This window comes from Erigeron canadensis, chromosome 1 (assembly GCF_010389155.1).
Source record: "Erigeron canadensis isolate Cc75 chromosome 1, C_canadensis_v1, whole genome shotgun sequence".
Taxonomy (NCBI): domain Eukaryota; kingdom Viridiplantae; phylum Streptophyta; class Magnoliopsida; order Asterales; family Asteraceae; genus Erigeron; species Erigeron canadensis.
Window position 1 is genome coordinate 40,572,138 of NC_057761.1, and position 13,251 is coordinate 40,585,388.

The 13,251-nt window shown below is 36.5% G+C and overlaps 1 pseudogene; it reads right to left on the reverse strand.

The window, feature by feature from the left end:
• Nucleotides 1-2,070: 2,070 nt before the first annotated feature.
• LOC122592335 lies at nt 2,071-7,900 on the reverse strand (annotated as a pseudogene).
• Nucleotides 7,901-13,251: the final 5,351 nt, after the last annotated feature.

Genomic DNA, 13,251 nt, shown 5'->3' on the forward strand with positions numbered 1-13,251 from the left:
TATTATTTCCAACATACCCAACCCAAGTGACTCTCCACTAAGCCTTCATCTAAAACACATAGTAACTAAGGATGAGCCAAAAATCCCAAATCCCGATCCCGTCCCGGTACCGTCCCGATACCGGTACCGAAAATTGGTACCGAATCCCGAATGGGACCGGGATCGGTACTTACTTTTTAGAGTTTTCGGGATCGGTACTAATCGGTACCGGGACCGGGAAAATCCCGTAAATCCCGACTAGTCCCGTTAGTACCGTAATTCAATTTCTTTTGTTTTAGGCTCGGTAGCTAGTGATGCAAAAGGCTATTATTCAATTGGGTTGGGCTAATAAATGGTGTTCATATTACAGCCATAGTACCTATCATATGCATTAGAAAACAATTTAAATAGCCTAATAGAAATCACCAGCATGTGGTGGAGTTGTCTGGTGCATATTGGAACCTGCCTTTTGGAAGTTCCATTTTTCTTTTTTTCTACTTAGACTCATGTATATATTAATACATATATATATTTTGTATACAAGAACAACCATTTCGAACCATCTCTTTCTTTATAACAGTTTATCTATTGTTTACTGTATAATTTAACATGATATATACCTATCAGTACCTTATAATATGAAATTTGTGTGTCCCATAAAAGGACATATTCAGATCAATACAATTACTTCGTTAATTACGAAACTGCAAATCAAAATTCGGTGCTAGTCGGGATTTGATACCGAAATCCCGGTCCCGTACCGATTCGGTACCGGTCCCGGTACCGTCCCATATGGGACCAGGATCGGTACCCACTTTTGGCCAATTTCGGGATCGGTACCGTCGGTATCGGGACCGGTACGGGACGGTACCAGTCTCATGCCCATCCCTAATAGTAACTGACCCATTAACCAATCAAAAATCGTACAATATTTAGTCCAAACCCATTTTATCCAGATAACAACACACAAGGTAGCATACCATGTAATTAGCGACACAGAGGTTATCTTCTAACAAGGTCAAGAAGACCACATCAGCATAAGCAACCTAGTGGTGAAGGTAACAAGTGCTGTTGTGATTCAGGAAACAAGGTTCCAACACGAGAGTACTCAATTTAAAACATAAATATAGTAAAGCGGCTCCGATGACTAAAATTCGGAAGTATGAACCTATACTTCAGTGATTTTTTCCTTCCTCTTGAAAATTAAAAAGTTTTCTGGTAAGTTACATATCGTCAGTCACCTCAGACGGTTTGTTCCACCATTGAACCTAATCCTACCACACCATTGAAATCAAAACAAACACATCAAATCTCATTGTACGCACCACCAAAAGCTTAAAGTCCAGTTTTGGTGACAATTCGTGAAACGGGTGGGGATCTTACCAATGTTTTTGATCCTTAGTAATAAATATTAAAGCATTAGGCCACTATCTCTACACCATGGTTTTCTTATTCATGTTGAACTGTTGATGGACCAAATATCCATATATCCATTCTTGGCATAACAAATTTTATCTAAGTAGAAAACCTGCAGATTGAAATGATTGATATAGAAGTCTGTGACATGAAATTAGTGTGGAAAGGAACTATAGAATGTCAAAACGCCACAAATAATAGTAATTTTTTTTTAACATATAAGTCAAAACGAACCACCGAAGAATTACGATAAGTTCTTCAAAGAACTAAAGGGACACATATCTCACTGATCATTTTCAAAATCTAAATTCAACAACAAAAACAATACCCAACACCACTGGGTATTTCCAAAATCTAGATTGATTATACAAGTCCATTTGTGAAAAGGAACTTTCGAATCTCAAAACACCACGTACAAATTCTTCAAAAAACCAAAGGGAAACAAATTTCACACAAGTAGTTTCCAAAATTTAAATTCAAACAAGAATAACCGAAAATGACTTCAAATATTATATGCGTAAATATTTACAACTGAAATTGTAACTATGATGATAGTAGGAACACTGAAACATCAACAAATATATTAGGCAATGCAAGCTTGCTGTGAGACTATTAAGACCTATAAAATCCTGACTACAACAATTTGGATCAACAGAAGGTGGCTATATATGCAGATTTTAGACTTTACATGTTGATTGATATAATAATCGCATCCGACAGTTTTAATTCATCTGGAACAATAAGCAAACAAGTTATTTACTTGTTCAAAACAACAATGATTTGGCATACTAAACAAGTTATTGCATTCCAAGTTATACAACAACCATATCAACCACAATCTGTTAAGGGTGGATAGAAAGTGAAAATTTTCCTACCACTTAATGCCTAAAACCCATCTAAGGCATCAACTCATCGTCCTTGTTGCTCACTTCAGAAGTATACGGGCTGGATGATGATGGTGAATACCCGTAACTTGGACTGAAATAACCCATACAAATAATTAACAAGCTGAAAAGCATTATTAATCTGTGCATACCACCATCAACAATGCAGCATTTTATCTGAAATGTACCTGAGGGCACTGTAAGCAGGGCTTGAGGGAGAATACGAAGGAGACGTAGGTGAATACCACGGTGAACTCAGACTGCGATAAGAAATATACAACATTTAAATTTATACCGAATAAGGAACCACCCATAGAAAACTATGTACATATATCATATAAACACTACAAACGTAGAAGAGATATAATTTGAGAAAACAACACATGTACGACACACACCTTGACCCGAGATACTTTTTAGATTTTTGTTAAATTTTTTATGGTTGTATTTTATCTAAAAAATGTGTCAAGGATGACCTGAAACATGACTAAGTTATTAGTTACCCATTTGAGATCAAACATAACCGAATGAATCCATCTGTATCCAACCCATTTGAGTACACATAAACAGTAAGCTTCAGAAAGGAGATGCTGGCAGTAGTACCTGTGAGTTGGCGACAATGTTGGACGGCTGGGGGAATAGGCTAGGCACGGGTTATAACTGCCCAATGACGGAGTATAGCTTGGTGAAGTAAAATTATAGCTTGGTGAGATCGGGCAATATGCTGGTGATGTCCAGCTGTAACTAGGTGACGCAGGTGAGTATGCGGGGGAGCTTGGAGAGTAAGCGGGGGAGCTCGGAGAGTATGCGGGGGAGCTTGGCGAGTAGGCGGGGGAGCTCGGCGAGTAGGCGGGGGAGCTCGGCGAGTAGTCGGGAGAGCTCGGCGAGTAGGTGGGGGAGCTCGGCGAGTAGCCTGGAGGACTCATACTATATGCTGGGGAAGTGGGATCAAAACCCCTGGCAATATGAGGCGAAAATTCTGCACGATTGGTGGGTGAAACTAGATTAGGATAGGGAGACACCACCGGACTCTCAATCGTTGATCTGCTAGGAGACACTCCAATCTCAATCCCATTTCTATAGAATGGTATCCGAGCGTCAATAGCTTCTTGAATCATCCCCTCATTCATGTACAAATCAAAGCCTCCTGTCCCTATCGGAGCAAGCTGGCCCACCATTATATTTTCCGTTACTCCCGAAATGTAATCAGTTTCGGCATAAGCAGCTGCATCGATTATAATATCAACTGTTTCTTCAAATGAGCATCTCGTCAGCGGCGCAGTATCATTCCTATTGATCCTGTGACGTGTTATGGCCATAAGGTGACCAAGATAGGTCATAATGTCGCATAATACAGCCAAATGCCGGCAATTCACATAAGATCCATCAAACGAAAGGACTGCTTGAAGCTCATCCAGTAACGACCTCCGGGCTGCTTCAATCCCAAGCACTTGAATCACTTCAATCAAATGATTACTGGTTGTTCTTGATGCATCAACATCCTCATGACACATGACCCCCAACAGATTTACACCTTCAGTGTCAAGCACCCATTCAACTTCTGGCTTGAATCCTTCATTCTCGTCGAATTTGTTAACTCTGCCTGATTTAATAAACACCTTATTGATGTCAGGAATACCACATAATGCCAAGTCTGTTAACATATAACTCTCAATCTTCCTGAGGAACACATCATCTTCGGCATATTCATCTTGTAACTCACTTTTGTGAGCCTCGTCATTTATGATGCGAATTCTTAGAATCAACTTCTCAGCATTGTCATCAGTATATATACAGTTTAAATCATCACCAAATGCGAGATTAATCTTCTGGGCAATATCTGCCATGCTCAACTTCTTATCAACCATCATCTCCCGATTCAACTCAATACGGAGTAGCCAGGGAGATATCTTTTCTGGGTCGATTTCTTCATCAGGCATTTCATAGTATGATTTGACAAAGTCAACGTCCTCTTCTATAATTTTACTCACAGGATCCGGATCATACCATACTTCAGTTGTTTCAGTCACATCATGAAGAGTCGTGTATTCCAGATCACACTGGACATTCTTAGCCCGATCCTTTGACTTGCTGACATCTGGCTTCAAATAAACCGACAATGATGGGGTTTTGATGTTTTTAGCAACATTAATAATCTCTCTCAATCGAGGAACACCAAGAGTCACATTCTTGGCACTCACACCAGCATAATGGAAAGTGTTTAGAGTCATCTGTGTTGCAGGCTCACCAATCGACTGTGCTGCAACACACCCAACCATTTCTCCTGGTGAAACAAGTGACTGTAAGAACCTCGACTCTATCTCACCAATAACCCACTCAAATGCCTCATGTGTAAGTCTGTACTCACTCAACACTTGTTTGCTAGCAAGCGTGCTACGAAGTAGAATGTTGAAGAATAGAGTTGCATTCTTTTGAGCTTCAATACTCAACAAATCATCACCATGAACAACCCGCAAACGTTCTTGAAGCTTATCAACACATTCCACAATTTCGACGGGGTGCATATCTGAAGGCTGCCTCAAGTCAACCTTGAAAGTCTTTTGTGCATTCCATATGATTCGTTTAAGATTCACGGGCATGGGCCATGAATTATCACCTGTGGTAGCAATCTCGGTTCCAAGTTGGAGTCGATCGTCTTCAAGTGTTTGTACTTCCACATCAAAAACATTACGAAGTTCTGGGCAAAATTTTAAATGCTCAACATATTCTGGAAGCATGTAACTTGGATTCCAATTCTCCTCATCGATCTCGTATTTAAAAATCCGATCAAACTCGCCTTTTTTAATTTTCAAAGAATCGAGTTTCTGATTTTCTACCCAAACTGCATCCATACCATCTTCTCCGTACAGAAATTGGATAACATCTCCCAAAGAGTTCCTGACTGTACCATCATACTTCACCATGATATCTTCCATGGCTTTTACTAACCGCCTTTGAATGTAACCAGTTTCAGATGTTTTCACTGCAGTGTCAATTAGACCTTCTCTACCACCCATGGCATGGAAAAAGAATTCTTGTGGTGTTAACCCTCTAAGATAGGAATTCTCCACAAACCCACGACTTTCTGGCCCGTAATCATCTTTTGTGAAATGAGGGAGAGTCCGGTCCATGAAACCGAATGGGATTCGCTTACCCTCAACATTTTGTTGTCCCACACAGGCAGTCATCTGTGATATGTTGATGAAACTTCCTTTTGAACCTGCTGTTACCATTGCCTTGAGATTGTTACTTTCTGATAAACTTCTCTGGGCACTACTTCCAGCATCATCACGGGCCTTGTTTAGCACCTGGCCACAGCAGTATGTTAATGTACTTAAAAAAATAGTAGGGATTCACACTTTAATTATATTCGTAAGTTAACTGTAATTACAGAAACATTAATATTCATATTTGGCAACTTAAGTGGTTGTATTTATTAGACAAAAAAGACTTTACAGGCAACTATGGACCTGTTTGACCCGCTCAATCCATTCAACCCAATTCCCTTCTTATTTGAACCGTTTGAGACAACACAATATCTATTCGACACACTCATAAGTATATGGGCTGAAACTGCCACCAACATTGGCCAAGTACCTGATTCACTTTGTTTTCAAATGATTCCATCATGGTTCGACCAGGCTCTGCCTCCAATTGGTTAATTTGAGCAGAGCCTTGATAAGTTGTTGCACCTCATTCTTGGCTTGTGAAATAGTTTCGTTGATGGTTTTCATAGTGCTTTCATCAGCAATCGTGTCTCCAATCCCAATGCTGAACCCTTGTTGCAAAAGCCAGTAGTTAACAAGCCACTGGGTATGTCCAAGAAACTTACGAGCAGCATCTGGACCAACCTCCTCCCTGTAATATTACATTTATACATTACAGACATGTGAATTAATTACCATAATATGTATAGGAGTGGTAGACGAGAACGCACCAGATGACGTGTATAAGACTTCCAGCAGATGCACCGAGAGTTCTTTTACAAAAGGTACCGGAGACAACCTCTCCCTTCTCTATTCGAACTTGAGTGTCACCAGGCGTTAAATATCCAGTTTCAGTTTCTGAATGCCAAGCAGCTGTCCTGATAAGGTTTATCTTCTTTGGGATAATGAGATTGAACACCTGTTTTCCCGTCCATAGAGGCCTAGGTTTTAAAATGGCAGGTGTGGGTACATTTCCATCAAAATCTTGCCACCACATCAGTATATTCATAAAAACATCCTGCATACATGAAGAGGATGAATTCAGAGCATACCATGACAACTTGAAATTTAATAAAATCTTGGGACACCATTAAAAAGTTGTTTTTTATTATTAATCAAAAAATTTATTGTTCCTAGTGAACGATTCATTCCATTCCAACATAATGGTCCATTTGTTCATATCAGACACTGTATTAGTGAGCAGCCCAAATAAAAAGTCTTTAAAAAGATTGAATTGTGAGGATCACCTTCTCAATGAACGTATCTCTCTTGGTGATTTTACGGCAACCTAAGAGTGTATCCTGCACAATACCCATAACAGGCCGATTTGCCTGTGGTGAAACAATGCATTTAGGTACCATCATCAACTCCAGAACCTCTGCTTTTGTTTCAAATGACTGAGGTACGTGCATGTTCATTTCATCTCCATCAAAATCAGCATTATATGGTGATGTGACTGATAAATTTAGCCGAAAAGTAGAGTGTGGCATGATCTTAATCCTATGCCCCATTATGGACATCTTATGCAGACTTGGTTGTCGATTAAAAAGAACCAGATCTCCATCGATCAAATGTCGTTCCACCTGTAAAATCACAAGATTAAAAGTAAACAACATTAAGTCTTCAAATACAAGATTACCGAGTTAACAACATTAAGTCCTATACTTACCTTGTATCCAGGTTCCAAATGACAATCACTGTTTTTCTTTAAGTAACGAAGATCGAGCCTTTGACCGTCATTTCTGATAATATACTTGGATCCAGTTTTACCAGGGGGAGGATGGGGGCCGTACTCAACAAGCTCCTTCAGCCTGATGAAAAATGAAAATCAATAGTGAAAAGGAAAATGAAATGCAGAAGCCAAAAAAGATGATAAATGTCTAGAAGGGTATACCATTCTATGTTATAAGGAGTGACATTCTCAGGATAAGTAAGATTAAGAGCAATACTCCATGGTACTCCAAGTTCATCAATGTTAATGGTTGGATCTGGAGTGATGACTGTACGTGCCGCAAAATCAACACGCTTCCCCATCAGGTTGGCTCTGATCCGGCCCTCCTTTCCCTTGAGCCTACTACATATAGATTTGATTGGGCGACCCGACAGTTGAGTAGCCTGTGGAATAAGCCGAGTTTTATATGCCATAATAATACTACAACTAATGCATAATTTGATATGAGTTGAGAATAGAGATGTATGTATACATACCCTTGGCAGGCCAGGAAGCTCATTGTCAAAATATGTGGAAATATGGAACTGCAGTAACTGAGCGAATTCAGAGATTACGTGAGCAGGAGCTCCAGTCTTTTCTTGCCTCCTCAGGTTTTCATTGTGTCTAATTATCATGGCCAGCTGATGAGTTAGGCCATCCTGTTTGGCAGAAAATAAAAGTTGAGATGAAGTCCGACAAGGCATTTAGGATGTTGATTACTTAGAAGCTCACACACTCACATAGTTGATCACTTCTAAGTTAATGAACATTATACATAAAATTGGAGGTGGCGAAATGGGCGGTCAGGCAAGTTGAGTGATGGTTCAAAACGAGAGGGTCCAGTCTGGCTGGCCCCGATAGTGGGTTAAATACGATGGTAGCAGGGACTAGGGTGTTTGAGTATTTACCATTCAAAATAAATACTTACAATGCCAATGATCAAAAAATTTAATATGATGATTAGTATTATGAATTATACACAATTTATCCAACCTGCAAAATTTGGCCCACTTCCTATTCAGGTCTTTTATCTAATTGACATGTGACTGTTAGAATTGAAACATAATCCAAATCAACCAATTCACATGTAATTGGGTAGAAATTTCCACATCTACTTAAAATGTTCTGTATAAAAACACACAGAAGAGGATCTCTTCTATTCCTTTCATCTAGAAATTTTCCTTTTTGTTTTTTGTTTTCTAGGAGGAGTTTTACATAATGTGGGCCAAAAGAGCCCAGATAAGCAGGGTCAAAGCACACAATCAAGAAACTTGCCTCACACCAAGCCGACGTATCCATCATCACTGATGGTCTGACTGGAGGTGGTGGTATTGGGAGGACCTGCAGGATCATCCAATCTGGACGAGCATAATCGGGGTTCAATCCCAACAACGTGCAGTCTTCATCACTTATCTGCTTTAATACACCAAGAACCTAAAAAACAATGGATCTTTTAAGCCATTGCATTGCACAAAGAAAGAAACATGCAAAATGCAATATTATGGGTTCCAAAATTTTACTCGTTCTGCAGAAAGCTGCTGCCTTCTTTCAGCTGGCTCAGGAAGTTGTTGTGAGTCATCAGTTTCCTTCTTCTGACACTTGTATTCTGCAACCATGATCATACCTTCAATAGTAAACTTTGGCTGCCAGGCACCACAACCCCCTAGACTCTTTTTAACACCATCCTGTACTCGGGAATCAATCTCATCACCACCTTCACATGAACTTCTGTTCTTGCATGCATCTAAAATCTTCTTAAGCCTATGTTTTGGGTTTCTTATTTTCTGAGCTTGCTTGAATTTATGATCATCCTGTACACAGGCATGCACACATGGATAGAGTCACAAGTTTATCGTGAGAGCGCACAACTTAAAATGAGACCAAAGAGAAGATTCAATATCAAAAGATAATGCCAGCTAAAGAAGCAGAGCTGATTTCAACAAATCTATAGATAGAAATAAAATGTTGAAGAAGTAGCAGCCAAATATGTTACTGGACAAGCTTCATGTTAGCGCATTTTTCGAACTGGCAACTATCCTGTCATTTTATATGGTAAAGGTATGAAAAACTAAAGAGAGTAGTACTATATTCAATTGTAGAAAGCAAAATCTGTTTGCACTTGCAAGTAATTAGCAGCAGGATTGGTCACTAAAAATTTATCTCCCAAGAAGGTAGGAACTAGAATCTTACCCAGAGTTGGTCGAATTGACATAAGAAGTGCATTGTACTACTGATCTCATATTACTGAACTCATATTTTAAGTTCAATTTATATAATGATACAAATCATATTATAGACGTTTCATCAAATCCGTGGTATCAGCTACATAACCTCAAGAAATCCAGATTGCATCCGTATAAAAGTACCTCATTTGCAAGGATCTTTGAGCAATTGAAGCATACACATCGCAGAATACTGAGTACAGTCTTCATAAATCCGATATGAAACATAGGTTTCGCAAGCTCAAGATGTCCAAAATGTATATAATTTTGTTATTTTTAAATTCGTAGATTAATGTGTTTTTGGGGATGTCATGTTATATTTTCAAGTAATGTAATGTTTTTAATTATAATAAAATATGTTTGTTTAATTTTGTGGAAAAAAAAAAAAGAAATAATAAAATAATGAATAAAGTGGGAAATAAGTGAGTAGTATGATGTTTTTGGGGTGTTTTAAGAGAGAGAAAGCCGATGAATAATGAAAGAAGCGAGAAAGAAGTGGTATATATAAAGAGAGACTTAAGGGAAGGCTTTGGGGTAAAGATTGGGTTTATTTCATATGGTAAGTTGAAATTGGTTATTCACGGTCCAATATCCAAAAATCAGTCTTTGAATATAAAAATTTTAAATGAACCGCCTAAGTATATATATTTATTGTCTTATTTCAAACCATCTACCAATCTACCAAATATATATATAACAAGGTCTAAAATTCTTTTATGGAAAATCAAGAACCGTTAGATAAGTTCAAACTTTTAATTACAACCCTTATATCAAAATAATTATATCATTACGAAAATTATTATTAAGACACAACATTAGTCTTTCAATTTTACATAATTAGTCAAAACATTATATTCAAATATTATTTAATGTATCTATCACCAAAAAATAAGTAATGTTCATATTTATAGGAGGAGTTTCAATTCGGCAAGTTTCGATTCGGAATTATTCTATGTTACATCTTAATAAATTGATAAATTGATGATGCTTACTTACGAATAACTGTCTTCAAGATTTACTAGCATAAACATTAAGTAATAACCATCTTACAACTTTGTCAAATTTAAATATTAATTTCTACTATTTATAAAAAAAATATATAAAAAAAAATCTAGATAAATGAATGGTGTATAGTGGAGCCTGAGGCTAAAAAGTCTTAGGTTCAAATCCTGATGTGAGCAAATTTTTTTAAGAATGGAGACATGATTTTCCCATAATGAGTTTCCCCTAGAATTAAAAATGAGTATATGAAAGATGTCTTTGAGCCCATATTTGTCAATATTTGTCGATACTAATTACTAAAACGTGTGAGAGATCTATTCAAAAATTGATGGTAAAAATGTCATTCAATAATTGCGTATAAAATAATTGCAAGTTCTATAATTTTATGTTATTTTTATCATGAACACTTATTTTGTCACGTATGAGTAATATTTATTAACCTGACCTTTGATTTGATATTTGATTTGACATAGATATATTATCATTTTTCCGCAAGAGTTATTTTTAGTTAATTTACATCATCATATTATATTAAGATATATAAATCCTTTTAAAATAATAATTTATGAATAATCTTACTTTTAATAACTTTCAACATAAATTTTTTGAATAATAATATTATCATATTTTAACGTCTTATTAGTAACTATTAATACGTAATTGTGAAACTTAATATATTTATCTCACGTATTACGTGAGAAATAATTTAATTTACTAAAAAAGCAATCAACTTATCACATGATAGCAATTTATCATTATAATAAAAGATTGTTTCTTGGATAAATACATAAAGCTCATCAACAAATGTATAAATAAATATATGCAATGGGCATAAAAGAATGGTAAAGAAATATGGGCTAAAGTCTTCATTCATAGTGGTGGAGCTATTATATTTCCTTCGGCCCATAACATCTTGGCAAATGGTCGATAAATACATTTATAAGGATGAAAAACGTCATAGTAAAAGTACTCATTTATGGTTTTTAGTTTCTTACACAACTTGTAATCTTGTGAAACACATTGCAACATTCCATTCAAAGCTCCACCCCCGCAACATGCTGCCATGCTTCACTTACATTGGAAAAACCTAGCATATATGTGTCACGAATATTTATATAAATTTACCATCAAACGATATCTTTGTTGATTAACCCAACGCAACACATATTCCACATCTACTTGTTATTCTTGACTTTTTAGTATACATAATGAATACTGATTCATTAACTTAATTCATACGTTTAAAAAACAACCTTTTCTATAGAATAATGACATGTGGAAAAATAAAGGAATAAGATTAGCAAAGAGATTTAATAGAATCAACGTATCATTTAGGTTGATTTTTAGGCATATGATTTAAGTTGATCGATCATTATCCATACAAATTAGAGCCAATATATGATGATGAAATTAATTATGTGATTGTCTAACTTGCAGGGTAGTCTATTAACATCCATAGAATGAGAGTTTGTCAAATGAAATTCAGTGTTAAAAAAAGGTGATGTTATTATTTTTCAGCGATGAAATAAAACATGACTTTTTAAGTTAACTACAGAGGCGATGATTTATATCGATAACTATTGATGTAATGCCTTAAAAAAAACCTTTACACATGTTCACTATTTATTCCTGAGCAGTGTATAAGTAAAGGGGGCTAATTTTTATACTGCAGACTTTTATTCTTATACTGCATAAAATTGGTTATGACTACTTTGCCCATATTAATTAAAAAATTTTAAATTAGTAACTACTTACCCATAAAATTAGTTTTAACCCCTCCACTCTCATTTATGCCTTTTACTTTTTCTGGCAACGAACATTTAATCACGTTTATTGCTTATTATTTTTGGAATCCATGATATTTTGAGCTTTGGTGCTTGTCATATAAAACTCTATTTTCTCTAAATTTGTGGTGACCATAAACTGTTTGATATAAGTCCTATGATAGATTGGTGCACATATTGTAACTGAACTAGTCACAAAGATATTAACCACTTGCTACTAAAAAAAATATAGATTATAAATGCAATAACAATAAAGATCAACATATGTTATTTGAGTTTGAGAAGAAATACTAAGCAACAACTCACTAAATACTTGGAATGAAAGATAATACTTTAAACCAAGAAAGTGATATTGTCTTGAAAGTTCAAAATTACGCCATACATGACCAGTTGTAAAAATTCAACACACAATTGAAAGAAAAAAATAACATACAACCAAGAAAGTGTTTGTCTTCAGAATCCAACGATGACCAAAACACAATAGCAACCCAAAACCTTGGCAAAAGCCATGTGCCAAACCAAAGTCAACCTAGCTGATGTATACACCTGAAATATTAGGACAGACATTTAAATCAAGCAAGTCGTTCTCAAGATGCATATAACTAGATCCCTCGAACACTTCACATCTACTCTGAAATTCACAAGTAGAGCTTAAAGGGTTGTGTGCTTGTAATGATTCCACGTGCTCAAATCTAGAAGGATCTCGACTAGTTGAAGTTGTCCCAGATCCTTATTTCTTTTTTGCTTTCGGAGGTTTTCCTTTTGGTCGTCGGATCATTGGCTCAAACAAAACATCAGATTCCGTCATAACTTTGGTGATCATAGAAGTAACAAGTCCTTTTTTGCTTAGAGGCCACGTTTTGTACTTCAAGATCAACTCATTTACTAACTTAAGAAACTTTTCATGGTCATTATCATCAGAATATCTTCCAAGTTCAGGCATAATGTGTCGATCCTCCATTGCGAATGAATAAGATCCAATGAAATGGTCATTCCATGCAAAGATTCAATCTGGTGAGCACATGGAAGACCCATAGTTGCCATATA